We start from the raw sequence: 27,301 nt of genomic DNA on the forward strand, positions 1-27,301 counted from the left end.
ATTTCTGGACTTTCTCTCCTGTTCCATTGATCTATATGTCCGTTTTTGTGCCAGTATGATTCTGTTTTGATTACTGAAGCTTTGTGGTATAGTCTGAAGTCAGGGAGCATGATTCCCCCAGCCCCATTTTTCTTCCTCAAGATTGTTTTGACTATCTGGGGTCCTTTGTGTTTTCATACAAATTTTAACATGTTTGGTATAATTTCACTGTGAAGCTATCTGGTTCTGGGGGGGTTCTTTTGTTGTTGGGAGTTTTAAAATTACTGATTTCATTCAGTGCTGGTAATTGACCCGATCATATTTTCTATTTCTTCCTGGTTCAGTCTTGGCAAATTGTACCTTTCTAAGAAGTTGTCCATTTCTTCTAGGTTGTCCATTTTGTTGGCATATAGTTGCTCTTGGTAGCCTCTTACAATTCTCTGTATTTCTGTGGTGTCAGTTATAACTTCTTTTTCATTCCTGATTTAATTAATTTGGGCTCTCCCCCTTATTTTCTTGATGAGTCTGGCCAAAGCTTTATCAATTTATCTTTTTAAAGAACCAGCTTTTAGTTTCATTGACCTTTTATATATGTATTTTTAGTCTCCATTTGCTTATGCTCTAACTTTTATGACTTCTTTCCTTCTACTAACTTTGGATTTTGTTTGGTCTTCTTTCTCTAATTGCTTTAAGTGTAAGGTTAGGTTGTTTATTTGAGGTTTTTCTTGTTTCCTGGTAAGCTTTTATCGCTATAAATGTCCCTCTTAGAACTGCTTTTGCTGTGTCCCAGAGGTTTTGGATCGTTGTGTTTTCATTTTCATTTGTCTCTAAGTATTTTTTTTATTTCCTCCTTGATTTCTTCACTGATCCATTGGCAGTTTAGTAGCATATTGTTCAGCCTCCATGTATTTGTGGCGTTTTTTGCAGTTTTTTTTCTTATAGTTGACTTCTAATCTCATAGTGGTGTAATAGGAAAAGATGCTTTATATGATTTTAATTTTCTTAAATTTACCAAGACTTGCTTTGTGGACCAGCATGTGATCTATCCTGGAGAATGTTCCAAGCACATTTCAGAAGACTGTGTAGTCTGCTGCTTCTGGATGGAATGCTCTATAAATATCAATTAAGTCCATCTGATCTAATGTGTCATTTACGGCCTGTATTTCCTTATTGATTTTCTGTCTGGATGATCTGTCCATTGATGTAAGTGGGGTGTTAAAGTCCCTCACTATTATTGTGTTACCATTGATTTCATCTTTAATGTATGTTAACAGTTGCCTTATATATTGAGGTGTTCCTATATTAGGTGCATATATATTTACAATTGTTATGTCTTCTTCTTGGATTGACCTCTTGATCATTATGTAGTGTTCTTCTTTGTAAGTCTTTATTTTAAGATAATTTTGTCTGATATAAGTATTGTTACTACAGTTTTATTTTGGTTTCCATCTGCCTGGAATAGCTTTTTCTTTCCCCTTACTTACAGCCTGTATGTGTCTCTAGCTCTGAAGTGGGTCTCTTATAGACAGCATATATATGGGTCTTGTTTTTGTATCCATTCAGCCTGTCTGTGTCTTTTGGTTGGAGCTTAATCTCTATACATTTAAGGTAATTATCAATACATATGTCCTTATTGCTATTTTGTTGTTTTGGATTAATTTTTGTACATCTCTTTTTCCCTTTCTTAATTTATTCTCTTCTCTTGTGATTTGATAACTATCTTTAGTTTTATATTTGGATTCCTCTTTTCTTTGTGTGTGTATATCTATTATAGATTTTTGGTTTGCAGTTACCATGAAGTTTTGGCATATAAGTTTATATATACATACAAGTATACATATTATATATATGTTAATTATATATATATATTTGTTTTAAGTTACTGAACTCTTAATTTCAAATGCATTTTAGATACCCTGCATTTGTACTCTCCTCCCCTCACAATTACTGGTTTTGTTATTATATTTTACATCTAATTACACTGTATATCCTTTAACTGCTTATTGTGATTTTACTACCTTTGTTTTTTAACCTCCCGATTAGTTTGTGTGTGGATGATTTCCTACCTTTACTTTGTGTTTGCCTTCACTGGTGAGATTTTTCCATTTTTTAATTTTCTTATTTCTAGTTGTGTCCTTTTCTTTTCTATTCAGAGAAGTTCCTTTAGCATTTGCTGTAAAGCTGGTTTGGTGGTGTGGAATTCTTTTAGCTTTTGCTTATCTGTAAAGCTTTTGATTTCTCCATCAAATCTGAACGAGAGCCTCTCTGGGTAGGGTATTGGTTGTAGGTTTTTTCTCTTTCATTACTTGAAATATCTCATGACACTCCCTTCTGGCTTGCAGAGTTTCCGCTGAAAAATCATCTGATAACCTTTTGGGAGTTCCTTTGTATGTTATTTGTTGCTTTTCTCTTGCTGCTTTTAATGTTTTCTCCTTATCTTTAAGTAAGAGATATTCTGCCAATTTCAGTAGGTGTTCTTTGAGAACTGATGGGTCTCCAGATGTAACTTTTGGTGTATTCATGGAAGGGGATGAGCTATGTGTCCTTCTACTCTGCCATGTTGGCACTACCCCCTTCTCCTTATCTTCAATTTTTTTCAATTTGATGACTATGTGCCTTGGCATGCTCCTCTTTGGGTTTATCCTGTATGGAACTCTCTGTACTTCCTGGACTTAGGTAACTATTTCCTTTCCCATTTAGGGATATTTTCAGCTATTATCTCTCCAAATATTTTCTCATATTTTTTCTCTCTCTCTTCTCTTTCTGGGACCCCTATAATGCAAATATTAGTGTGTTTCATGTTGTCACAGAAGTCTGTTAGACTATCCTCATTTCTTTTTTCAGAGTAGTGATTTCCACTACTCTGTCTTCTAGCTTACTGATCTGTTCTTCTGCCTCATTTAGTCTACCCTTGGTTCCTTCTAGTGTATTACTCATTTCAGTAATTGTTTTCTTCATCTGTTTGGTAGCTCTTTATATTTTTTAATTCTTCACTAAAAACTTTTAACTTCTTTCTCTGTGCATCCATTCTCCTAAGTTTTCTGATCATCTTCACAATTATTACTCTGAACTCTTTCTTGGGCAGATTGCCTGTCTCCTCATCACTTAGTTCTTCTTGTGGGATTTTATCTTGTGCCTTTGCCTGGAACATATTCATTTGCCACCTCACTTTATCTAAATTTCTATTTGTATTTTTATGCGATAGTTTAGTTACATTTCTAGTACTATAAGATTCTCCATGCATACAGTATATATATTCACTCCTGTCTGAGTCTCAGCTTCAGCCATTACTCCACAGAGAGTAGCTACTTTTATTAGTGAGTGGTGTGATGAACAAAAATACGGGCAGTAGGTGTGTTCATAGCTACTGGGAGTGTGAAAGGTGGGGTTCTCATGCAGACAGCCCAGAGGACAGAACATCCAGCCAAACAAGATACTTCTCAAACTTTAAAATCTAATGGAATTTACCCTCCTAGGATTTTTACTCGCTTTGGATAGGTGACTTGTTTCTTCTTCCTGATTTCTTGCTTTTGGAGTGGGAATGTCTATTCTGTGCTGAAATTTATCTGCTTTCACAGGTTTCTAGATGGACAGGACTTTTTCTCTGAATGAGTCAGATAGTGTATCTCAACCAAAGCTGAATTAGATAACATTTAGGTGAGATTGGGGACTTGGAGTTGATGCTACAATGGGTTAATACTTTGGAGCTTATGGGAAAGAGGGGGCAAATGCATTTTTTATGTGAGAAAGAAACAAACTATGGGTCCATAGGGCTGAGAGTTATAAGCTGAACTGAACTTCAAATTGACAGGGTGAATCCCCAAAACCCAGTATCTCAGAAGATGACTATATTTAGAAAAGGACCTTTAAGGAGGTGCTAAATTAACATGAAGCCCATTGGGGTGGATTCTACTGCATTCTGATTCATGTCATTATAGCAGAAACACTATAACAGAGACATCATTCTTATACACACACACAAGACTCATCATGTGAGGACACAGAGAGAAGATGGCCATCTGCAAGGCAAGGAGGAGACTTCACAAAAAGTGATGAATGGGAAAAACCTGAAACCTAGGAAAATCTACCAAGCAAGATTATCATTTAGAACAGAAGAAAGGATAAAGAACTCCTCAGACAAGGGAAACTTTAAGGTGTTTATAAATACAAAACCTATCCTAAAGGAAATGTTGTAGGATCTTCTCTAAATGGAAACAAAGTAAGAATCTGCAGGAAAGGCTAAATCCCACTAGGAAAGGACAATATATGGTAAGGACTGAGGATCAATCCCTTAAATAAGCCAATACATAGATTAAAAGATAAAAAATTATAAAAGCAACTATGATCACAATAAATAGTTAAGAGATAAGCATGAATATATAAAATATGACATCAAAACCACAAAATGTGGGGTAGGGGAGGAAAAAATGTAGATCTTTTAGAATGTGTTTGAACTTAAATGACTACCAGTTTAAAACAAGTAGGCATAACTATAGATCTACATATATAAATCCCATGTTAACCACAAATAAGAAACCTACAATAGATACACCAAAACTGAAAAGAAAGGAAAGCAAGCATACTGCTAAAGAAAACCATCAAACCACAAGGATAGAAATAAAAAGAAGTAGTGAACACAGAACTGTGAACACAACCAGAAAACAAGTAATAAAGAGGCAATAAGTACAAACCTATCAATAACTACCTTAAATGTCGATGGACCAACTGCTCCAATCAAAAGACAAAGGGTGGCTTATTTGATTTTTTTTAAAGTCCCTTCAATATGCTTCCTGAAAGAGACTCACTCAGGGCTAAAGTCACACACACAGACTAAAAGTTGTAGGATGGAAAAATTATTTCAGAATGGTAATAAAAACAAAGCAGAGGATAACAATTCTCATATCAGACAAAATAGGCTTTACAACAAAGGTTATATTGAAGGACAAAGAAAGCTATTATAAGCAGGGAGGACATAGCTAGTGGTAGAGTGTATGCTTAGCATGCACGAGGTCCTAGGTTCAGTCCCCAGTACCTCCATTTAAAAACAAACAAATAAACCTAATTACCCCCCCAAAATAAATAAAGAGAAAGGCAATATATAATGATAAAGGGATCAATACAAGAAAAGCATATTATACTCCTTAACATAGATGCACCCAATAAGGAGCACATAAATATAAACCAAATACTAATAGACATTAAGAGAGAAATTGACAATGACATAATAATAGTAATGGACTTTAACACTCCACTTATACCAATAGACAATAGATCATCCAAACACAAAATCAACAAAGCAACAGTGGTCTTAAGCAACACAATAGACCAGGTGAACTTAACAGATATCTATAGGACATTACATCCAAAACCAGCAGAATACACATTCTTTTCAAGTGCGCATGGAATGTTCTCCAGGACAGATCACATGCTAGGCCACAAAACAAGTCTCAACAATTTAAGAGGACAGAAATTATATCAAGCATTTTTTCTGACCAGAACAGTATTTAACCAAAAATCAATTACAGGAAGAAAAATGGGAAAAGAAAACACACATGGCAAACAGGCAACATATTACTAATAAAACCATAGGGTCAATAAGGAAATCAAAGAGTCAAGTAGAAAATGCCTCAAGATAAATGAAAACAGAAATACAACTTCCCAAAATGAATGGGGCATAGCATAAGTTCCAAGAGGGAAGTTTATAGCAACATAGAACCACCTCACAATGAGAAAAATCTCAAAAAGACAATCTAACGTACCATCTAAAGGAATCAGAAAAAGAGCAAAGCCCAAAGTCAGCAGATGGAAGGAAATGAAAAAGATCAAAGAAGAAACAAATAAAATAGAGACTAAAAAAACAGAAGAAAAGATCAATGAAACCAAGAGCCATTTTTTTTCAAAGATAAACAAAATTGACAATCCTTTACCCAGGCTCATTAAGAAAAAAAGAAAGACTACACACACACACACACACACACACACACATACACACAAACCCCAGAGAAATAAAAGAGGAGAAATCACAACACAGATACAAAAATATGATACAACACCTCTGTAAACAGTTACATGCTAACAAAATGGAAAACCTGGAAGAAATGGATAAATTTCTATTAAAATACAACATTTTAAGTGGAATTAGGAAGAAACAGACAGCCTGAACAGAATGATCAATAATAGTGAAATCAAAATAGTCATTAAAAAACTCCAAGCAAACACAAGTCTAGGACTGGGTGGCTTCAGGGGGATTCTATCCAACATATAAAGAAGAGATAATACTTATCATTCTCAAACTATTCCAAAAAACTGAAGAGATGGGAACACTTCCAAATTTGTTCTACAAGGCTTCCATTACCCTGATACCAAAAAGAAGAAAAACAGAGGACAAAAAATAGGAAAATTATAGATCAATATCTTGACTGCAGATGAAAAATCCTAAACAAAAATATTAACAAACATAATTCAACAACACATAAGAAGGATCATACATGATTATCAGGTGGAATTTTTTCAGAGATGCTAGGACAATTCAAAATCCAGAAATCTATCAAGGTGATACACCACATTACTAAAAGGAAGGATAAAAATTACATGATCATCTCAATAGACACAAAAAAAGCATTTGACAAAATTCAGCATCCATTCATGATAAAAAATTTCATCAAAGTTTATATAGAAGGAACATATCTCAACATAATAAAGGCCATTTATGACAAATCCACAGCTACCACAGTACTCAGTGATGGAAAATTGAAAGCTTTTTCTCTAAAATAAAATAAGACAAAGATGTTTGCTCTCATTACTTCTGTTTAACATAGTATTGGAATTCCTAACCTCAGCAATTGGAAGAGAAAAAGAAATTAAAAAACACCAAATAGAAAGAAGTAGTAAAACTCACTATTTGCAGGTGACATGAAACAATATAAAGAAAAGGAAAACTCAGTACACTTTTTGGAATGTAAATTAGTGCAGTCACTGTGGGAAACAGTATGGAGGTTCCTCAAAAACCTAAAAATAGAACTACCAGAAAATGAAAACTCTAATTTAAAAAGATACGTGCTCCCCAATATTCATAGGAGCATTATTTACAACAGCCAAGACATGGAATCAATTTATATGTCCATCAACAGATGAATGGATAGACATGTGATTATACACACACACACACACAATGGAATATTACTTAGCCATAAAAGAATTAAATTTTGTCATTGCAACAACATGGATGGATGTGGAGGGTATTATGCTTAGTGAAGTAAGTCAGACAAAGACAGATACTGTATGCTATCACTTATACATGGAATCTAAAAAATAAAACAAATGAATATAACTAAACAGAAACAGACTCACAGATATAGAGAGGAAACTAGTGGTTATCATTGGGGAGAGAAAAGAAGGGTGGTATGAGATAGGGTAAGGATTTAGAAGTACAAACTACCATGTATAAAATAAATAAGTTAGAAGGACATATTTCACATCACAAGGAACAGAGCCAACATTTTACCATAATGTAAACAGAGTATAATCTATATGAACACTGAATCACTATGTTGTATTCCCAAAACTAATATTGTAACTCAACTATAATTCAGTAGAAGAAGTTAAACTTAGAAGGATAATTATATAATGTAACAGAGGTGCTAATTATGGCTCCAATGGTGATCATATTATAGTGTATAAATATAACACATTACCAGTTTGGACACTTTAAATTTATACAATGGTATATGTCAAATATATTTTAATTTAAAACATCAGCTGGAAGATGGCAGAGTGCTAGGACCACGAGCTTGCCTCTCCTCGTGAGTACAGCAAAACCACAATTGAATGCTTAACAACCATCGAAAAAAGACTAGAACCTAGCAAAAAAGATCTTCTACAATTGGAAACATAAAGAGGGAACCATAGCAGAAGGTAGGAGGGGAGTGCTCATGATACCCCTCAGGTGGGTAACCCACAAGATGAAGATTTGTTAAGTCCCAAAGGCCCTGCCACAGGAGTGAGAGCTCTAAGCCCCACATCAGGCCCCCCAGCTTGGGTCCCAGCATTGGGAAGAGAAGGAGATCCCAGGACGTCTGGTTTTGAAGGCCAGGGGGGCTTGGCTCTGGGACCCTCATAGGACTGGGGAAAACGCAGACTCCATTCACCCGGGTAGTGTACATGGAAACTCACATGCACCAGGCCCAAGGGCAGAGGCAGTGATTTCATAGGAACCTGGGCCAGGCCTGCCTGCTGGATTTGGAGGGTCTCCTGGGGATGTGGGGGACAGATGCAGCTCACCCAGGGGACATAAAAGCTGGTGGAGGACATTCTGGGAGTGTTCATCTACAGGAGCTTTCCTGGAGGCTGACATCTTGATTGGATCATTAGCACTGAGACCAAGTCCTGCCCAACAGTGTGTAGGTTGTGTAGGAAAGCCTCAGGCCAAACAACAAACACACCCATCAGCAGACTTCCTGAGCCACAAAGTCCTCTAGACACAGCCCTACCCACCAAAGGTCCAGGACCAAGCTTCACCCAGCAGTGGGCAGGCACTGGCTCCTCCTGCCAGAAACCCTGCATAAACCTCTAGTCTAGCCTCATCCACCAGGGGAAGATACTAGAAACAAGAAAACAATAATCCCAAAGCCTGTGGAAGGTATCCATAAACACATAGAAAGATAGACGATATGAGATAGGAAAGGACTATCTCCCAGGCCAAGGCACAAGATAAAACCCAGAAGAAGTAAGTGATGAGGAGATAGGCAATTTATCCAAGAAAGAGTTTAAAGTAATAATGGCCAAGATGTTCAGAGAACTCAAGAGGAGTATAGATGCACAGAGCGAAGTTTTTTAGCAAGTGGTTGGAAAATATAAAGAACACCCAAACAGAGTTGAAGAATACAATCATTGAAATAAACAATACACTAGAAGGAACCAAGAATAGACTAAATGAGGCAAAAGAACAGATCAGTGAGCTAGAAGACAGATTAGTGGAAATCACTACTTCAGAACAGAAAAAAGAATGGAAAGAAATGAGGGTAGTTTAAGAGAACTCATGCACAACATGAAGCACACTAATATTAGCATTATAGGGGTCCCAGAAAGAGAAGAGAGAGAGAAAGGACTTGAGAAATTTTTTGGAGAGATAATCACTGAAAACTTCCCCAACTTGGGAAAGGAAATAGTCACCCAAGTCCTGGAAGTGCAGAGAGTTCCACACAGGATCAACCCAAAGAGGAGCACACCAAGGCACACAGGCATCAAATTGACAACAGTTAAGGATAAGGAGAAAATATTAAAATTAGCAAGAGAAAAGCAATGAATAACATACAAGGGAACTCCCATAAGGTTACCAGCTGATTTTTGAGCAGAAACTCTACAGGCCAGGAGGGAGTGGCTTGATATACTTAAAGTGATGAAAGGGGAAACTTACAACCAAGAATACTCTATCCAGCAAGGCTCTCGTTCAGACTTGATGGAGAAATCAAAAGCTTCACAGATAAACAAAAGCTAAAGGATTTCAGCACCATCAAATCAGCTTTACAACAAATGTTAGAGGACCTTCTCTAGTCATCAAACCATAAGAAAAGCAAACGAAAAGAAGAAAGAGAAAAAAAAGAGAGAGACCTATACAAGATTGCTTTGGCTGGTCTGGGTCTTTTGTGGTTCCTTATAAATTTTGGAATTGTTTGTTCCAGTTCTGCGAGGAATGTGGCAAGTATTTTGATGGGGGTTGCGCTGGATCTGTGGATTGCTTTGGGTAGTGTGGCCATTTTGATAGTTTTGATTCTTCCAAGAGCACAAGAAATATTTCCCTTTTTTTGTGTCATTTTGGTTTTTGGAGTCTCAGTAACTTCCTTGGTTAAGTTTATTTCTAGGTATTTTGTTGTTTTTGATGTAATGGAAGTATCTCTACTGGTTATAACATTCTGGTTTCTGGAGTGAAAAAAAAAGTGAACGAAGGGCTGGAAATGGCAAAATATCCTTCTTTGTTATGGGTGAGTTGTATTCCATTACATATATGTATGCTGCATCTCCATTATATATTCAACTGTTGATGTGCACTTAGAATGCTTCCATATCTTGGCCATTATAAATAATGTTGCTGCTAATAGCAAGGTGTATGTATATTTTTGAATTAATTCTTATTTTGTGGTTGACTTTATTCCTTTGATAACTATGTAAGTTTAAAAAGCTAAAGCTCTAAACATTCTTAGAAACAATGAACAGTATGTATATATAAATTAAAAAATGTGTGTAGTAAAAAAACAACGATCTATCAAGCCATGAAACACGTAGAAGAAACTTAAAAGACACGTTACTAAATGAAAGAAGCCAGTCTGAAAAGGCTACAAACTATGATTCCAACCAAATGACATTCTGGAAAAGGCACAGCTACAGAAATAATAAAAAGATCATGGTTTCCAGGAGTTTGGGGAGAAGGAGGGAGGGAAGGAGGAATGAATAGAAGGAACACAAGGGATTTTTAGGGCAATGAAATCATTCTGTATGATACTATAGTGGTGGCTACATGTCATTATGCGTTTGTCAAAACCCATAGAATGTACAACATCAAGAGTGAATCCTAAAGTAAACTATGGACTTTGGTTGATAATAATGTGCCCATGTTGGTTCATCGATTGCACCAAATATGCCACACTGATGAGGGATGTTGAGGGGAGGGGAGTATATGTGTGGGTGGGGAGGGCTATGTGTAAACTCTCTGTATTTTCTGCTGTGAACCTGAAACTGCTCTAAAAGAATAAAGTCTATTCAAAATCCTTTAAAAATCAGCTGAAACATACTTTTGTGTTTGTGCTCCTTTTGCTTCACTTCACTTCAATCTGGTAATTTCTACATGAAAGTATGTAAATGTGCTAATCTCTCTATAAAACACCAAGTTTCTGATAAATGCTGTCATCGCTGTAAGGATGTTATCCGTAAAACCCATAACTGTCTCCCAAAATCCCTATTGGCTGAGACTGATTTTAAACTCCACCTCCACACCAGGCTACTCTTAATTCTGTGAAGTTATGAATTTATTCAGTTGATTAACGACCATCACACACCCTAATCCACATTCATGCATACGTTTATCTATAAGTTCATGCCTATTTAACTTCTGGGAAATTTACTGTTTTCGATTGAAAGCTACACATTTGAGTACTTCATAATACGCAGATTGTTTCAAGAACTGATGTTTATTATTGCTTAAATTCTGAACTTCTTTTCTGCAAGTATTAGAAAAATTTCAGTCATATTAGTCTTTACAGGACAATTACATTTCACGACAATAATGTTACAATGGTTTATTTTGAAAAAGATGCTCAGCATGTCCTGTTTACTATTCTCCTGAGATTCAAAATTTTAGTTAAGATTCTGAGGTGAATGAACAAATGAACAGGCAACTCAGCATTGTGGCAATACATACAATTTACATATTTCTCATCATAATAGGGGATTTCGTATTCCTTCTCTAAGCAGAGTAGAGGCTGTGTACAATGGAGTCATGGTTCATGAGCAGAAAGGGGCTGACAGTTGGGAAGCACGCAGTTATGATTGTAGCGATTTTCACAAGGAACCAGCTGGGATTCTCAAAGAGAGACAAAACAACTTGAAAGATGGAAGAAAGAGTGTAGAAGTAGACAAAAGTGCTCACCAAGAGAAGAATGGTTTTAGCAGCTCTGGCCTCAGGGGAGGATGTGGAGGAGGCATTATTCCTCCGAATGTGTTGCACCCTCTGCTTGTGCCTGTGCAGGATGAAAACCATGGAGCCACTGGCCCAGAGCATGAGACCCAAACATGAGACATCAGGGAACAAAAGCAATGCTGCAAATAACACATTACTGGCTTTGTGATGACAAAAGGAAGAACACTATCCAAAATCCCTGTTGTCGGTGATGCTTTTGTTGCTCCATTTACCATGTATGCAGACAGGAAAAATGATGTTTACCAACATTTGCAGGATCCAACACAGGGAAATAGAGGGACCAATGTACCTGAGAGATTTTACTTTAAGCTCTGTCCACCTAAAGTTCCTGGGACTGATCGTCATCACCTGAAAGACACTCAAGAGGCAGATGCTACCAAAGGACACTCCCCTCCCTACTCTGTGCAGGAAGAAAAAAAGTTTGCATCCAAAAATCGCTGGGGGAATGTTTCCACCCAAATGCTGCCATTGTGGGGGACGCCTTTACAGAGGAGGAAAAGGAAGTTGGCTACAATCATGTGCTTAAGCATCAAATCTGTGCACCTTAATCTGTACCTAGTGAAGTAAAGGCTGATATAATGGGAAAGAAGTAAGAAGTTGTCCAGGATTCCAACCACAGTCTGCGTTAAGAAGATCACATCTAATGTCACATCCCTGCTGTCCATCCTCTCAGACACCCGTCACTGATACTTTCTTCTGAGTTACACTGTCCTACATGGGAACACGAGGTGTGAGCTACATGTATCATGTCAGCTGAATCCAACAGTGTCCACTTACCATTAGTTCTCACATGGAAACATTTACTGAATGCTTTTGATACTAGCAGATTCCAGAGAGTTGAATGTATAACATTTAAAGAGCACTTAACAGTGTAAAACTAATCACTGAAAACACTACATGAGATCACTTCATTCTTCACAAATCTGTGCAGCAGACACTTTTCATGACTAATTATACAGAGGAGGGTAATGTGCACAGAGAGGTTAAATATTTATTAAAATTTACTGCTTAGGGCAGAATATGAACTTGAAACCAAGTGAACTGTTAAAAAGAGTGCACTGAACCACAGTTGTCTGCCCAAAAGCTAATTAGCTGTGTTCAAAAAATATCCTGATCTATATTTCATGTTGATTTTACAACCTGACATTCGATTTTTAGATTTTTATAAATATATATATATACTTTTTCATTATAACAAGAATACATTTATTTGTAAAGTTTTATTCTGTATGTCAATATCAATTATGACTAAAGCTTTAAATACCCTAACACATGTACACGCACTGTTAGCAGTAAACCACTGCGGGAACCTGCCCACGGCAAGTCAGTGCAATAAAGATGAGGAAGACTTGAGATTCCGATGCCTTTGCTCTTTTTCAGAAAAGCAAGTATAATGGTACCTGTCCTGGGAATTACTGAGTAAGCACATGTAACGCTACAAACTTTGGGAGATAAAACAATTAACACCTGATGAAACGGTGCAAGGCAAAACTCGATTATTATTATTTGCAGAAGACATACTTCCCTACTTGTGAATGCCAGAGTTAGGGGAAAATGCTAGCAAAGAATTAAGCGTATGAATGATATTAACCTACAAGACCTATATAAAACAGCATTTGCAAGGCATATCTTTTTGCATTTTATAAATTGAAAGACTAGATGTTTCGGGATGGTATCAGAATATTTTTAAATGGGTGGAAACAACATGAGAATAACAACTGCTGCCTGGACCATAATTATCAGGTCAACTGCTCCATAAATTTAAGAGTGACCATAACCTCATCATAACCAACACACCACAGAGACGTTCAGTAGAGACACAGTTGCTGACTCCAGGAACTGCATCAGACATCCAGACTTAGAGAAAACCTTTCTATTTAGGTCATTTCCACGTGTGTATACTTTCTGTACAGGATCAGATGATTAGACTCAGCATACTCTTTATTGTAAACCTGGAGGTATTATCGGTGCACCTCTAGTAGTCCTGAACTCTTAGACTGTGATTCCTATAATGTAGACTCAATAGCAGATTGATTTGATGACTATATTTTCAAGCATCTTAAAAATCAGATTTTGTTATATCACTTGGATTCAGCTACAACAATCACTGTCAGTGAGGACTGCGTTAAATTGCATGAGGAGCCTTCAGGAATTGGAGTAAGTTCTAAGACCCCATCTCTCTTTACATGCTCAGCTTGTGCCTGAGAATTCTTCAGCTTGCCTGAATGGCATTGGCACTGAATCAGATTATTAAAGAGAAAACTGCTTTTTTCTGATATGATCAGTTACCTGGAATCTTGATCTGCCTTTCCCTGAAAGACTCGCCTGTCAGAATGAAATAAAAAATACCAAACTCCTTCCTGCTGCCAAGACAATGGGCTCAATGAGATGGGCTTTACAGCCAGTACCTGTGTGGGAAGGAGGCAGTCACAGCCTGATACATGGGTTTGTGAGTCTGTGTCCTGTCCTCCTCTCCCCTCAGAACTGCAATTATCATTTCACCTGTAACAGTAATGGGAGTGGAGGCTTGGGACCTGAGAACACTTCTGAAAACTTTTCTCTCAGTTGTTAATTACAAAAAGCAATTGCAAGTTTCTAGGAAGCCCGCCTTAGGAGACAAGTGGAGTGTTTTTGAGAGGCACTTTCTTTTCCATGATCCCTGAAAGCAGACAAGGCCTCACAGGGAGGAGAGTAGGGAACGCTGACATCACACACATAAGGGGCTGGCATAAGTATGTGTGTGCCTCTGGATTCTTCACTTCCCTGAGATGTTTTCCTACCCTAAAACTAGTACTTTGCCAATCTTTAAACCACTGAACTGAACCATCAGTTAAAACATTGGTAGAGAAATGGAATAAGACAAAATTCCAGGGGAGTATATTCAAAGTAAGAGTAAAAGGAAGAACATGATAAATAATTCATTTATACACATTGTTTGCACAAACCAAAGCCAACTTATTTGTAATAATTTGCCTTATTCAATGCCAATTAATATGGAAATATTGTAGAAAAATATGCCTTTATTGACCTCCATTAGTGATAACAATTAGATGCAGAAAACAAATAGAAAAAAGAGAGGTTTGAAAAGTGTCTCACTAATAATCACCTAGTCTGATGGCTCTACACACAGATTGTACCATTCTTGTAAATATCAGATGAGCCAATGCTCAATGATTTAGTTTAGTTTGATCAAATGATTACCACAGTTCTCTACAGCAATTAATTGTGTTATTCTTCAGTAATGAGCACCTGATGCATTGATAATTAAGAACTATACATTAAGAGTTGAAAGTAATCTTTTGGTTTTCCCTACAATGAAATCCACATTTGATGCAGGGTCATGATGCAATCTCCTGCCAATTTTCAAGTCAGGAGTTGGAGCCCTACTGGTGGGTAACCAAGTCTGAACACAAACATGAACTCATTTAAACCATTACGGGAAGAATCAAACACACACACACGTGGGTTCACACACACTCACGTAAACCTATGTACTCACTGTTTATATAACTCACTCACATACTCACACAATTACGGTTACAAACTCATAAACATTCATGCACACATTCAGCACATATAAACTCATACTCACATTCATAAACTTCTATATTCAGTATCTTGTAGTAACCTATAATGAAAAGGAATATGAAAACGAACACATGTATGCATATGCATGACTGAACTATTATGCTGTGCACTAGAAATTGACACAGCATTGTAAACTGACTATACTTAAGTCATGACACACATTCATACAAACTCACACAGTCACATTCACTTTCATAAAATCAACTTACATAGTCCCTGTGTGTGTGTCACTGGGCGTGTTCATATACAGAAGAATTGTTGTATCTCCAGACTTCTGGATGAAGGGGAAAAAAAGGTCCTTTCCATCATTTGTAATCTTTCCAACCCTGCAACAAACCACAGGACAATGTTTACAACAGATAGCTTTATTTTTTTAGTATTTTTTAATTGAGTTATAATCATTTTACAATGTTGTGTCAAATTCCAGTGTAGAGCACAATTTTTCAGTTATACATGAACACGCATATATTCATTGTCACATTTTTTTTTGCTGTGAGCTACCACAGGGTCTTGTATATATTTCCCTGTGCTATACAGTATAATTTTGTTTATCCTGTCTATATATGCCTGTCAGTATCGACAAACTTTGAAATCCCAGTCTGTCCCTTCCCACCCCTCGCCCCCTTGGCAACCACAAGTTTGTATTCTATGTCTATGAGTCTGTTTCTGTTTTGTATTTATGTTCTTTTTTTTTAATTCCACATATGAGCGATCTCATATGGTATTTTTCTTTCTCTTTCTGGCTTACTTCATTTAGAATGACATTCTCCAGGAACATACATGTTGCTGCAAATGGCTTTATGTTGTCAGTTTTTATGGCTGAATAGTATTCCATTGTATAAATATACTGCATCTTCTTTATCAAGTCATCTGTTGATGGACATTTAGGCTGTTTCCATCTCCTGGCTATTGTAAATAGTGCTGCTATGAACATTGAGGTGAAGGTGTCTTTCTGAAGTAGGGTTCCTTCTGGATATATGCCCAGGAGTGGGATTCCTGGGTCATATGGTAAGTCTATTCCTAGTCTTTTGAGGAAAGATATCCCATGCTCCTGGATTGGAAGAATCAATATTGTTAAAATGGTCACACTGCCCAAGGAAATCTACAGATTTAATGCAATCCCTATCAAATTACCCAGGACATATTGCACAGAACTAGAACAAATCATAATAAAATTTATATGGAACCACAAAAGACCTAGAATTGCGAAAGCACTACTGAAGAGAAAGAAAGAGGCTGGAGGAATAACTCTCCCAGACTTCAGACAATACTATAGAGCTACAGTCATCAAGACAGCATGCTATTGGTACAAAAACAGACATATAGACCAATGGAACAGAATAGAGAGCCCATAAGTGAACCCACAAACCTTTGGTCAACTAACCTTCGACAGAGGCAAGGATATGCAATGGAATAAAGACAGTCTCTTCACCAAATGGTGTTGGGAAAACTGGACAGCAGCATGTAAATCAATGAAGCTAGAACACTCCCTTACACCATACACAAAAATAAACTCAAAATGGATCAAAGACTTAAACATAAGACAAGATACAATAAACCTCCTAGAGGAAAACATAGGCAAAACATTATCTGACATACACCTCAAAACTGTTCTCCTAGGGCAGTCTACCCAAGCAATAGAAATAAAAGCAAGAATAAACAAATGGGACCTAATAAAACTTACAAGCTTCTGCACAGCAAAGGAAACCGTAAGTAAAACAAAAAGACCACCTACGGAATGGGAGAAAATTTTTACAAACAATGAAACCGACAAAGACTTGATCTCCACAATATATAAGCAGCTTACACGACTTAACAAGAGAGAAACAAGCAATCCAATCCAAAACTGTGCAGAAGACCTAAATAAGCAATTCTCCAAAGAAGAAATACAAATGATCAATAGGCACATTTAAAAAAATGCCCTATATCACTAATTAGCAGAGAAATGCAAATCAAAACTATGATGAGGTATCACCTCACACCAGTCAGAATGGCCATCATTCAAAAGTCCACAAATGTCAAATGCTGGAGAGGCTGTGGAGAAAGGGGAACCCTCCTACACTGCTGGTGTGGATGCAGTTTGGTGCAGCCACTGTGGAAAACACTATGGAGATTCCTCAGTAGATAGCTTTAAAATTGCTTTCAGCATTACCTCCTTAGGTGGGTCACATGGTAAGAAATGTGGCACTTTTGGGGTCCTGGCAGTGACTGGCTGTGTGATAGATCAGAATGAGAGGGTATAGAAAAAAGGGGTGAAGAAAGCCTGGAGTGTGGGACAAAGACACTGCAGGAAAAGAGGATAAAGAAAAAGGAATGTGAAATGTCCCAGAGGGATAAAGTGCACTACCAGGTTTGTGGGTACAAGGGTCAAAAAGTATGCAGGGAAGTGGCAGGTATGTGGAGCATTGGATTCTCAGGGGACAGGAGTGCAGGATTTCATGGGAATGAGGGAGATAGTGGGAATGGGGAATTGGGGGCAAAAATGTTATGGTCAGTGACTGGTAAAAGTCCCAAGAGAATTGTCATCTTTGAGGGATGAAAACCATAGTGAGAGAGGAGGAAGGGGAGCACTTGTGGGGTAGGCAGATGCTAGAAATGTAATGTGTGGTCCAAGAGTGTCAGAGGATGTGAAGCCTGGAGGAGATGATCAGCAAGAGAGAAACAAAAATAGGCACAAGACAAGAAAGCTGAGGAGACTGTGGGCATGAGTGAGCCAAAGAGCCCAGAAGAGAGGGTCAGGGATGACAGGGCTGGTCTAACGGGTGCAGGCTATGGACTGGGTGCGTGACGTAGCTGAGGATGTCTGAGAGTTGGGGTGGGGTACTGCATGGTGTGGGGGAGGACATGGGGAATGGGCTGAGATCTCTGACTTGGAAGTGGATGTAAGGTAAGAAAATAAGGGCTCAGATGATGTGGTTTTCAACGGATGGAGTCACATAGGGATGGATTTCAATAAAGTGACAGGAGGGAAGTTGGAGATGCAACAGAGAAGTCTGAGAAAGTTGAGTAGAGTTGAGGAGTGGGTGGATTTTGGTGCATGGCTACAGCTCACAAGAGTGGAGGCAGGAGAGTTGTATCTAAGGGAGGGGAAATTCAGGAGAGGGGAGGGGAGGAATGAGGGAGGTAGCAGTGGGCAGAATGGAGACCACTCTTGGACTCCCTGTTCATTAATTTCCCCAAATATGGTCAAATCACAACAGCCATGGATAGTTTCTAACTTCAGCTCAAGGGGCAAAAATCTTGCTTACATAAAATGCCCACAAAACCACTTAAATAGGACACACAATATATGAGGGAAACTAAAATTTTGGGTAAACACTCAACAGCATTTCACCCTTCATTTAGGAAACCATCTAAAGGATGTGACCTCTGTGGGTCACGCAAAGGAGGCTGTTCACTGGTATCCAGTGTTGCAAGCGTTGGGACAAGGTACCAGTCCATCAAGTCCGATCTCTGAAATATTACTGAAGAACTGTCATGCCTCAAAGAAATTATATGCCACAACACAGATATGATGAAAATATCTTTAGGTGCTGTGGTATTTCTAAAATACCACTTTATTTTTTTAAATTGAAAATACCACTTTAAGTGTTAAAGTAACATGTTATTTTAACTATGTGAATTTTTATAAGCTTTCATTTGCAAGCTTTACTGTAGGTAAATCAATCAACAAGACAACTAAAAGTCTTAAGAACATTTTCCCCACTTCCTTATAAAAAGTCATCACAGGGGATAACCAGTGGTAATAGACTTGCAGATATGTTGATAATTATTTAAAATAATAGACAGATCTCCAACCATGGATATACCACAAACTGTGTGGGTACATTACACTCCACGGCAAAGGGTAATTTGCAGGTGTCATTAAGGATATGGATCAGCTGATATCGAGATAGAGCGATTGTCCTGGATTATCTGGTGGGTCTAATATAATTACAACAGCTCTTAAAAGAGAAGGGAGCCAGAGAGTTGCGATAGAAGAGAAAACCAGACACTTGAACCACGAGAGGGATTTAACACATAACTTCTGGCATTAAAGATGGAGTTTAAGTGGGCACATGGGAGAACTGAAAGACTGCATAAGACAGAAATGAATTCTGCAATAACATAAAGGGTCTTGGAAGTGAGTTCTCCCCAAAGTCTTGAGAACAGAGGCCAAACTGGGTGACACCTTAACTTGTCTTGGGGCATCCTAATTGGAGTATGCAGCCAAGGTGCTGCAATTTTCTGATCTAAGCACTATAAGAAACAAATGGTTGTAATCAAAACATCAAGGTGTATGCCTTAAATAGATACACTGTCTATTTAATTATACGTCAACAGAGCAAAAAAAAAAAAAAAAGAAGACAGATGTTGTATTAAAATGCTTAAGTTTGTGGTAAATGTTTGTGGTAATATAAGAGTAAAAAACATAGTAACTTTGATAGTAAAATAGTTAAGCAATAAAATGAAGTAAAATTATTCTGTAAATATATTAGAAATAAACTATCAAAAATGAAATTAATAAAGTAACACCATTTAAAATTGTATCAAAGACAATAAAATATCTAAGAGTAATTCTAACCAAGGAGGTAAAAGACCTGTACTTGGAAAACTATAATAAGCATGATGAAAGAAATTGAAGACAGCACCAAATAAATGTAAAGAAATGCTGTGCCCAAGGACTGGAAGCATTAATATTACTAAGTGATCATAGTCCCTAAGACTGCACAGGTTCAATACAATCCCTAGCAATATACTAATAGCATTTTTCACAGACTAGAAGACATGACTCTAAAATTTGTATGGAAATGCAAAAGCATTAGCCAAAACCCTTTGATTAGGAACAAAGCTGGAGGTACCATGATCTCTGATTTCAAACTATACTACGAAGCCACAGGCATCAAAACAGTGTGGTACTGGCTCAAAAGCAGACACATAGATCAACGAAACAGTATAGACAGGCCAGAAATAAACCCATGTTTATATGGTCAGTTAATCTATGACAAAGGAGGCAAGAAGATATAATAGGGCAAAGACAGCCTCTTCTATAAATCGCATTGGGAAACTGGACAGTTACATGCAAAACAATCAAACTGGAATACTTAATCACATCATATATAAAAATAAACTGGTATGTAATTTAGGCTTAAAGAGGAGGAAATAATGATATATGCCACACATGCATGAACTTTGAGAATATTATGCAAATTGAAATAAGCCAGTCACAAAGAGACAATATGATTTGTACAATTCTATTTTGATAAGGAATTTATAGTAGTAAAAAGTCATATAGATAAAAATAAAAGGTGGTTGTCAAGTCATTAGGGGCAGAGAGATAGGAAGTTATTGCCCCATGAGTAACGAGTTTCACTTTTGCAAGATGAAAGGAGTTCTGAAGATGAATAGTAGTGACTAGGTTGGACAAAAATATGAATACACTTAACCCCTGAACTGAACACTTAGGAGGAGTTAAGACTGAAAATTTTTATATTTTTATTTACCACAATAGAAAATTAGAAAAAAAAATGCTAATGAGCTCTGCCATAGGAGGTTAAGAGTGAGGGGAGTTTGCTGAGGAAGTTGGAGTGTGTGGGGCATGACCGAGAACAGGTGTGGCAGAGCAAGGTGGAAAGAAAGAGGACACAGGGAAAGGAGACACGGGAGCAAGATCGTGGTGGTGCTTGGAGCCTGGGGCTTGGAGGTGACAGTGCAGGATGAGAGTGTAAGGGTTAAATGTACATGGGGGTTGATGAGTGCAGTGTGTTTAAAAGTGCACTGTGGGACACAGGTCCCAACCCAATTGCTTTTCTCCCTTCCTACATGATTATGTGCGTACCTTTCTCACAACCGTGGTTGTATGGGAGTCCTTCTCCCAGTTCCCTTAGTTTTCAGGGAGAACTTCCCCACGTGCGGATGTGTCCTTGCTGTGTTCATGGAGGGAGGTGAGCTCCATGCCCTCTGACACCGTCATCTTGATCAAGAAGCCTGGGTACTTTTACCTTCAAGTGTCTGTTGTTTTGTCATTTTTTCTCTTTTGTGTTTCTGTCCTTTTCTTACTGAACTTTAAAGAGTTCTTCATATACATTAAATCAGAAGATTTTCTTGGCTCTATCTCTGTATCTTGGTGTCTTATGATGAATAGAAGCTATTGATTTTTCTTTTTTTGCTGTTTATAACAAAGTTTTTTTTCACTAAAAATTTTTTTAAATGGAAGTACAGTCAGTTACAACATGTCAACTTCTGGTGTACAGCACAGTGTCCCAGTCATGCAGATACATACATATATTCATTTTCATATTTTTTCATTAAAGGTTATTATAGGATATTGAATATAGTTCCCTGTGCTGTACAGAAGAAACTTTTTAAAATCTATTTTTATACATAGTGGCTAACATTTGTAAATCTCAAACTCCCAAATTCACCCCTTCCCAACTCCTTTCCCCTGTAACCCTAAGATTGTTTACTATGCCTGAGAGTTGGTTTCTGTTTTGTAGATGAGTTCACAGTGTCCTTTTTTTCCTTTTTTTTAAGATTCTACATATGAGTGATATCATGTGCTACTTTTCTTTTCTAGAAGCTCCTGATTTCAATATGATATTTGTCATGTCCTCCTTTATAGTCAGTATTTTTGTTCTATTTAAGACGTGCTTTCTTATTATAAGATCTTAGAAATATTCTCCTTCGTTTTCTTCTAAAATCATCATCTTATACCCTTAAAATTTACATCAGCAGTCTACTCAGAATAATTTGTTATGTGTGTAGCTAGTGGCTAAAGTCTTCTTATCCATCAAGATAACACATTTTTTTAAAAAAAAGACATTTCAATTTATTCTGAAAGCGTTGTATTTGCCTTTCTTTTTATTTGCTGTCACCCATCATTGCCTCATCCAATTTAAAGTCCCCTCACCCTTGGAGCTGATTTCTATCAAGCCTCTTGGTAGTTCTGTCTCTTCTTGTCTCTCTCAATCTTTACAACTCCAGTGTGTTACACAATCAAGTTTAGTCTTGGTGCCAAAAATTTTCAGCAGAACTTTTTGTTCAGAGGATTGGTTATCCTCATGTTTTAAAGGGAAAGTTGCACCATGTTGAGAGACAATTCTCCTTTGGTCTCTTAAGTTTTTTTTTCCCCCCATGGGTTGTATTTGGTCTCAAGTTTTTTCACAGCTTATATACAAAGATCCTTCACAATCCTGGTTAGGGGGTGTGAGATCGCTTCCTGGAACAAGCAGAAAATTCTCTCACCCAAGTTCTGGGCAATGTGGGAAAATGTGGGGAAAGGACAGTTCTTTCAACAAATGGTGCCGGGAAAATTGGATATCCACATGCAAATGGATAAAGTTGGACCCTTACATAACACCATTTACCAAAATTAACTCCAAGTGGATCAAAGCCCTACATGTAAATAAAACTTGTAGAAGAAAACATAGGGCAAAAATTTCACATTAGATATGGCAATGACTTCTTTGGATTTGACACCAGAGGCACAGGTAACACAAGGAAAAATAGACAAGCTGAACTTCATAAAATTTCAAAAGCTTTTGTGCATCAAAAGCAGAATCATCAGAGTAAAAAGACAATCCACTTAAGGGGAGAAATTATCTGGAAATCATATACCTGATAAGGGATTAATATCCAGAATATAGAGAGAATCCTTAAACCTCAAAAAAAAAAAACCCTCAGAAATAACCCAATTCAAAAATTGGTGAAGAACTTATACAGACATTTTCCCACAGAAGATACACATATGGCAAATAAGCAATATGAAAAAATGTTCAATCTCACTATTCATTAGGGGAATGCAAAGTGAAAGTGCAATGAAACAGTATCTCATACCCACTAGGGCAGTACTATCAAAACAATTAAGACCAACAAGCAACGGCAAGAATGTGGAGCAATTAGAATCGTGTGCACTGCTGGTAGGAATGTAAGACGGTACAGCCGCTGGAAAACAGGATGGCAGTTCTTCAGCAAATGAGAAGTCGTATTACTATATGATGTGGCAATTCCACATCTGGGTATCTGTACATAAGAATTGAAAGGAGGGTCCCAAGGAGATATGTGATAGCTAAAACATGGAAGCAACCCAACTGTCCATCAACAGATGAGCAGACAGATAAAATGTGGTAGATACATAAAATGGATTATTATTCAGCCTAAAAGGAAAGGAAATTCTGCAATATAATACAACACAGATGAACCTTGAGGATGTGATAACTAATAAAGGGAAACTTCATTAAAACGGAGTCCGGAGACCAGAAGGGGGAGCTCTCAATACAGATCCCAACAGGAAGAGGCCTTAACTTGCATCTGTGGCAGGAAGTGACAGTACCCTAACACCACCAGCAAAAGGAAGAAAGATTTTCTCGCTGCTTGGCAACAGCTCAGCCATGAGAGACCGTCGTAACTCAGACAATAAAAAGTGACTGCACTTTGAACTCCCAGTTTCCTGCGATGGATTTTTTTTGATAACAGCCCTCCACCACCACCTCAAATTTCTGTTCTCCTCTATGCAAGTCTCCTCTCCTTTGCTTTACCAGACTTCCATGTGGTTTGCTCACCACAGTTGCATGTCCAAAATTTCAGTTCTTTGCTGCTTCTGAATAAACCCACTTTGCTGGTAAAATAACTGGCTGTTTTATTGTTTGGGGTTAATAAAAGCATTACACTAAGTGAAATAAGCCAGTCACAAAAGGACAAATACTGTATGATTACACTCACATGAAATACTTATATTAGTCAAAATCATAGAGACAGAAAGCAGAGAGGTGGCTTCCAGGGGTTGGGTAAAGGGGGAATGAGGGGCTATTGAATTACTGTTTAATGGGTATAGTGTCTCAGTTTTACAAGATGAAATGAGTTATGGAGTTGGATGGTGGTGGTGGCTGTGCAACATTATGGATGTATTTAATTCTACTGAACTGTACACTTAAAAATGGTTAAGATGGTAAATTTTAAGTGTATTTTACTACAATTTAAAAATTGGGGAAAAATCCAGGGAATTGTCCAAATGAGGAAATCTAAGAAAGACCCAATCGCATGACCGAGCTAAAGCAGTGCTTCCTGCCACTCCCTCAGCGCTTTAAACGTTACACGCCTGGCAGTGAGTGGGGCTATGGGCTTCGTAGAGCTAATTTCCCCCACCCAACCTCCAGGAAGGGTCCAAGAAAAGTAGCTCCACGTGTCACAAATTAGAAACTAGAAGTTTGGGTGGACTAGACTCTGGCTTCAGAGGCATAGAGGGACATCTGTGACCCTGAAAGTCTTCATGACGAGTCGCTGCCTCCCGCTTCCAAGAGCACCTTAACTTTCCCAGTGGAGGCTGAGGAGCTGGACTCTGCTCCCCACCCCATAGCTCAGCCTCAACGGGAAAGTACAGCAGTTCCCACCCTGCTGTTTCCCCACCCTGCGTGTATACCCTCTGGAGTAGTAGGGAGAATAGACCATCCAGCTCCAAGTGTGGGGAAGCCGGGGAGCTATTAGGAACCTCGCTGTGGGTCTTGTTCAACACTCACCCCCAAATGAAAAGTATTGAGAGGCTACTGCCCTCCCCTTCCTGTCTCAACCCAGAGTCGGGGCAAGCCGTTCTGCGGGAAGGGCAGTGATGCATGAATGCCTGCAGGAGCCCCGGCTACTTGACTGTTGGACACTGGCCAGAAGACTAAGCAGAGGGCAGGCCTTAAACTGGGAGGGAAGGAAGACATTCTATTTGCAGGCCTGGGCAAGAAATCTATTCGTGTTTCGAGCAGCACCCAGGTCTCTCTCCAGCCACTGGATGGAAATGGCTTCCAAGCTAAGGACATAAAAATTGACCCAACTTGTGCCAGTTCTCCCTACTCCCTGCCTTTACAAGGCAGCACCCACTCCCAAGAGGACCAGGAGCAGGGACAGGAACATTTCCGCAGAAAGCAGCACTGTTGTTGTCGTAGGTTAGAAAATATAACCAGTGCCCGGAAGTACTAGTGGGAGGTTGTTCGGTAGAGGTGTCTAACTGGACACTTTTTTTTTTTTAATGCTGAAACAGAAGAGCAGGGCAAGGCCTACAAATATGTCAGGGTCTGTCTCATGATGCTACTCGGGAAACAAAATGATCTTGACACTGACACCTCCCCTCGGGTGGCACCACGGGAAAGAGGAGCCCCTCCCTGTGGAGACTACATACCTGGCTTGACGACTTCATCGCAGTGCAGAGGAATCCTCCAGTAATGGCGGAATGGTCAGGAGGTAACCACATGCTGCCTTAGGGAAAATGAGGCACAGAGTGAGAAAGAGGTTGAGGTAGAATGAGTAGGAAATGAATGAAGGGGGAAAAGAACAGCCAGCCTCGAGGGAATAAATGAAAACACCCCGATCATCTTCACCCTCACCACCCACCCACACAGCTGAAAACGGATCCAGGTTCCACGTCCTTGTGACTCAGCGATGAACTCTGGACCACACTCGTGCACCCCTGCATAAGTGTGCATGGAACTTGTCTTTGGGCACAAGGACGTCTGAGAGATGTTCTCAGCCCTGTCATCATTCATCTGGGAAGATGAACCTGGTGCCTTCCTTCTCTCCATGCTTGACAGTACGCAGGACCTCCTCCTTTACATGAACCGTTTACTCATTGGGAACAAAGCGCCCCCTGGTGGGCCGCCTTGGTAATTCTCCAGGGACGCCTGCATTCCAAGCCCCACAGGTGGGCCTCAGGGGCTCCGCGCGAACCTCTACTCAGACCACCGAAGTCACAGCAGCCAAAGGCACCAAAAGGCTCCTCAAACTCACCCACTGCCAAGTCACCTAGGCGGAAGCAGTTCATGGATTGAACGGAGAAGCCGGTGGTAAAAAAAAAAAAAAAAGAAGAAAGAAAGAAAGAAAGAAAATCTATCCTAAGAAGCGGAATCATCAAAAAGGGAGGCAGCGTTAGTGCGGGGGTTCTGGTGAACCGCGTCGTAGAAGAGGCCACTGGAGACGGCTCCGGCTCCGGCACCGCCGTGGTGCAGGCCTGCAGGGGAGGGCAAATCTGGGCCACGGAGCTCACCCCGGCTCTAGCCTGGTCTCTTCCCTCCGACAGGATGGAGGACCTGGAGCAGCTAGCGCCAGGGCTCACAGAAAGGGTCAGGCTGGAGCAAGCAAAGCCTGCGTCCTGGGTGCTGCTCCTAAACTTATACTTAGCATCACTCACTGTTTTGATTCTCCCGACTTGAAGTTCAGGGAAGCCAAGTTATGTACACGTCCAAAAGACCAAGTTTACTTGGGGTAGGCACACCGCTACTTGTTTCTAAATTAATTCAGCTTAAAAAAATTAATACTAAGGAAATTGTTAAACTCCCACTTTCATTGTAGAATTGCCTGTTTTCCTATTTGGTAAATTTTTGCTTTATGTATTTTGAAGTCATGGTTATAGAGGCATAAAATGTAGACTTTGTATTTCATAGGTGAAGCCAGTCTTCTTATCATTGTGAGATTACCTTCTTTACATCGAGCACAACCTTCTCATTTCAAGTCATTTCTCTGATATCAAATATAGGGGCATCAGCTTTCTTGTGATTACTATTTAATGGCATTTTTTTTTAGAAAATCCAATCTGACAATCTTTGTTAACTGGTACCTAGTTCCAATTATACTTAATGTGCTTACAGATACACTGGGGCCTAAATCTGCCACCTCCCTTTCATGCTTTCAATTTCTTCTACCCTTCTGTTCCTCTTCTCATTGCCTCTATGTGGAATGACTTAGAATCTGTTTTTACCAACTCATTTCTCTCCGCCTCCTGGTCTTTCGGACGCATGTAGGATGTTGCTCACGAGATCTGCTGACAACACGTCCTACTCAGTGACACAAAGGGATTTACAAGATTTGACCATATTCTGGGTCCGGAAGTCTCAGCTGCCATCAAAGGATTTTAAAAATTCCAAATACATTCTAATTATCAAGCGATGAAGACAGACATCGACAGCACACCTGAGTCAGAAAACCCTCTTCTAAACAGCACTTGAAAGTCACCCAGCCAGATATGCGAATTGGCCCCAGAATCCCCCCAGACACCCAAATCCATACATGCTCAAGCCCTTTGCATAA

At 38.8% G+C, this 27,301-nt stretch overlaps 1 protein-coding gene and 1 pseudogene across 1 annotated transcript in view; both read right to left on the bottom strand.

The window, feature by feature from the left end:
- The window catches only part of LOC102543642 (vomeronasal type-1 receptor 4-like), a 41,641-nt gene that overhangs the window by 8,997 nt on the left and 5,343 nt on the right, over nt 1-27,301 (bottom strand). The window contains exons 2-3 of the mRNA XM_006208394.3: nt 25,401-25,477; nt 15,469-15,585 (exon numbers count right to left, since the gene is read on the bottom strand). The gene's annotated coding sequence lies outside the window, so the exon portion shown is untranslated. The remainder of the gene's footprint in view (nt 1-15,468; nt 15,586-25,400; nt 25,478-27,301) is intronic.
- Nucleotides 11,374-12,336, bottom strand: LOC102537736 (vomeronasal type-1 receptor 4-like; annotated as a pseudogene).

Source organism: Vicugna pacos, chromosome 9 (assembly GCF_048564905.1).
Source record: "Vicugna pacos chromosome 9, VicPac4, whole genome shotgun sequence".
Lineage (NCBI taxonomy): Eukaryota > Metazoa > Chordata > Mammalia > Artiodactyla > Camelidae > Vicugna > Vicugna pacos.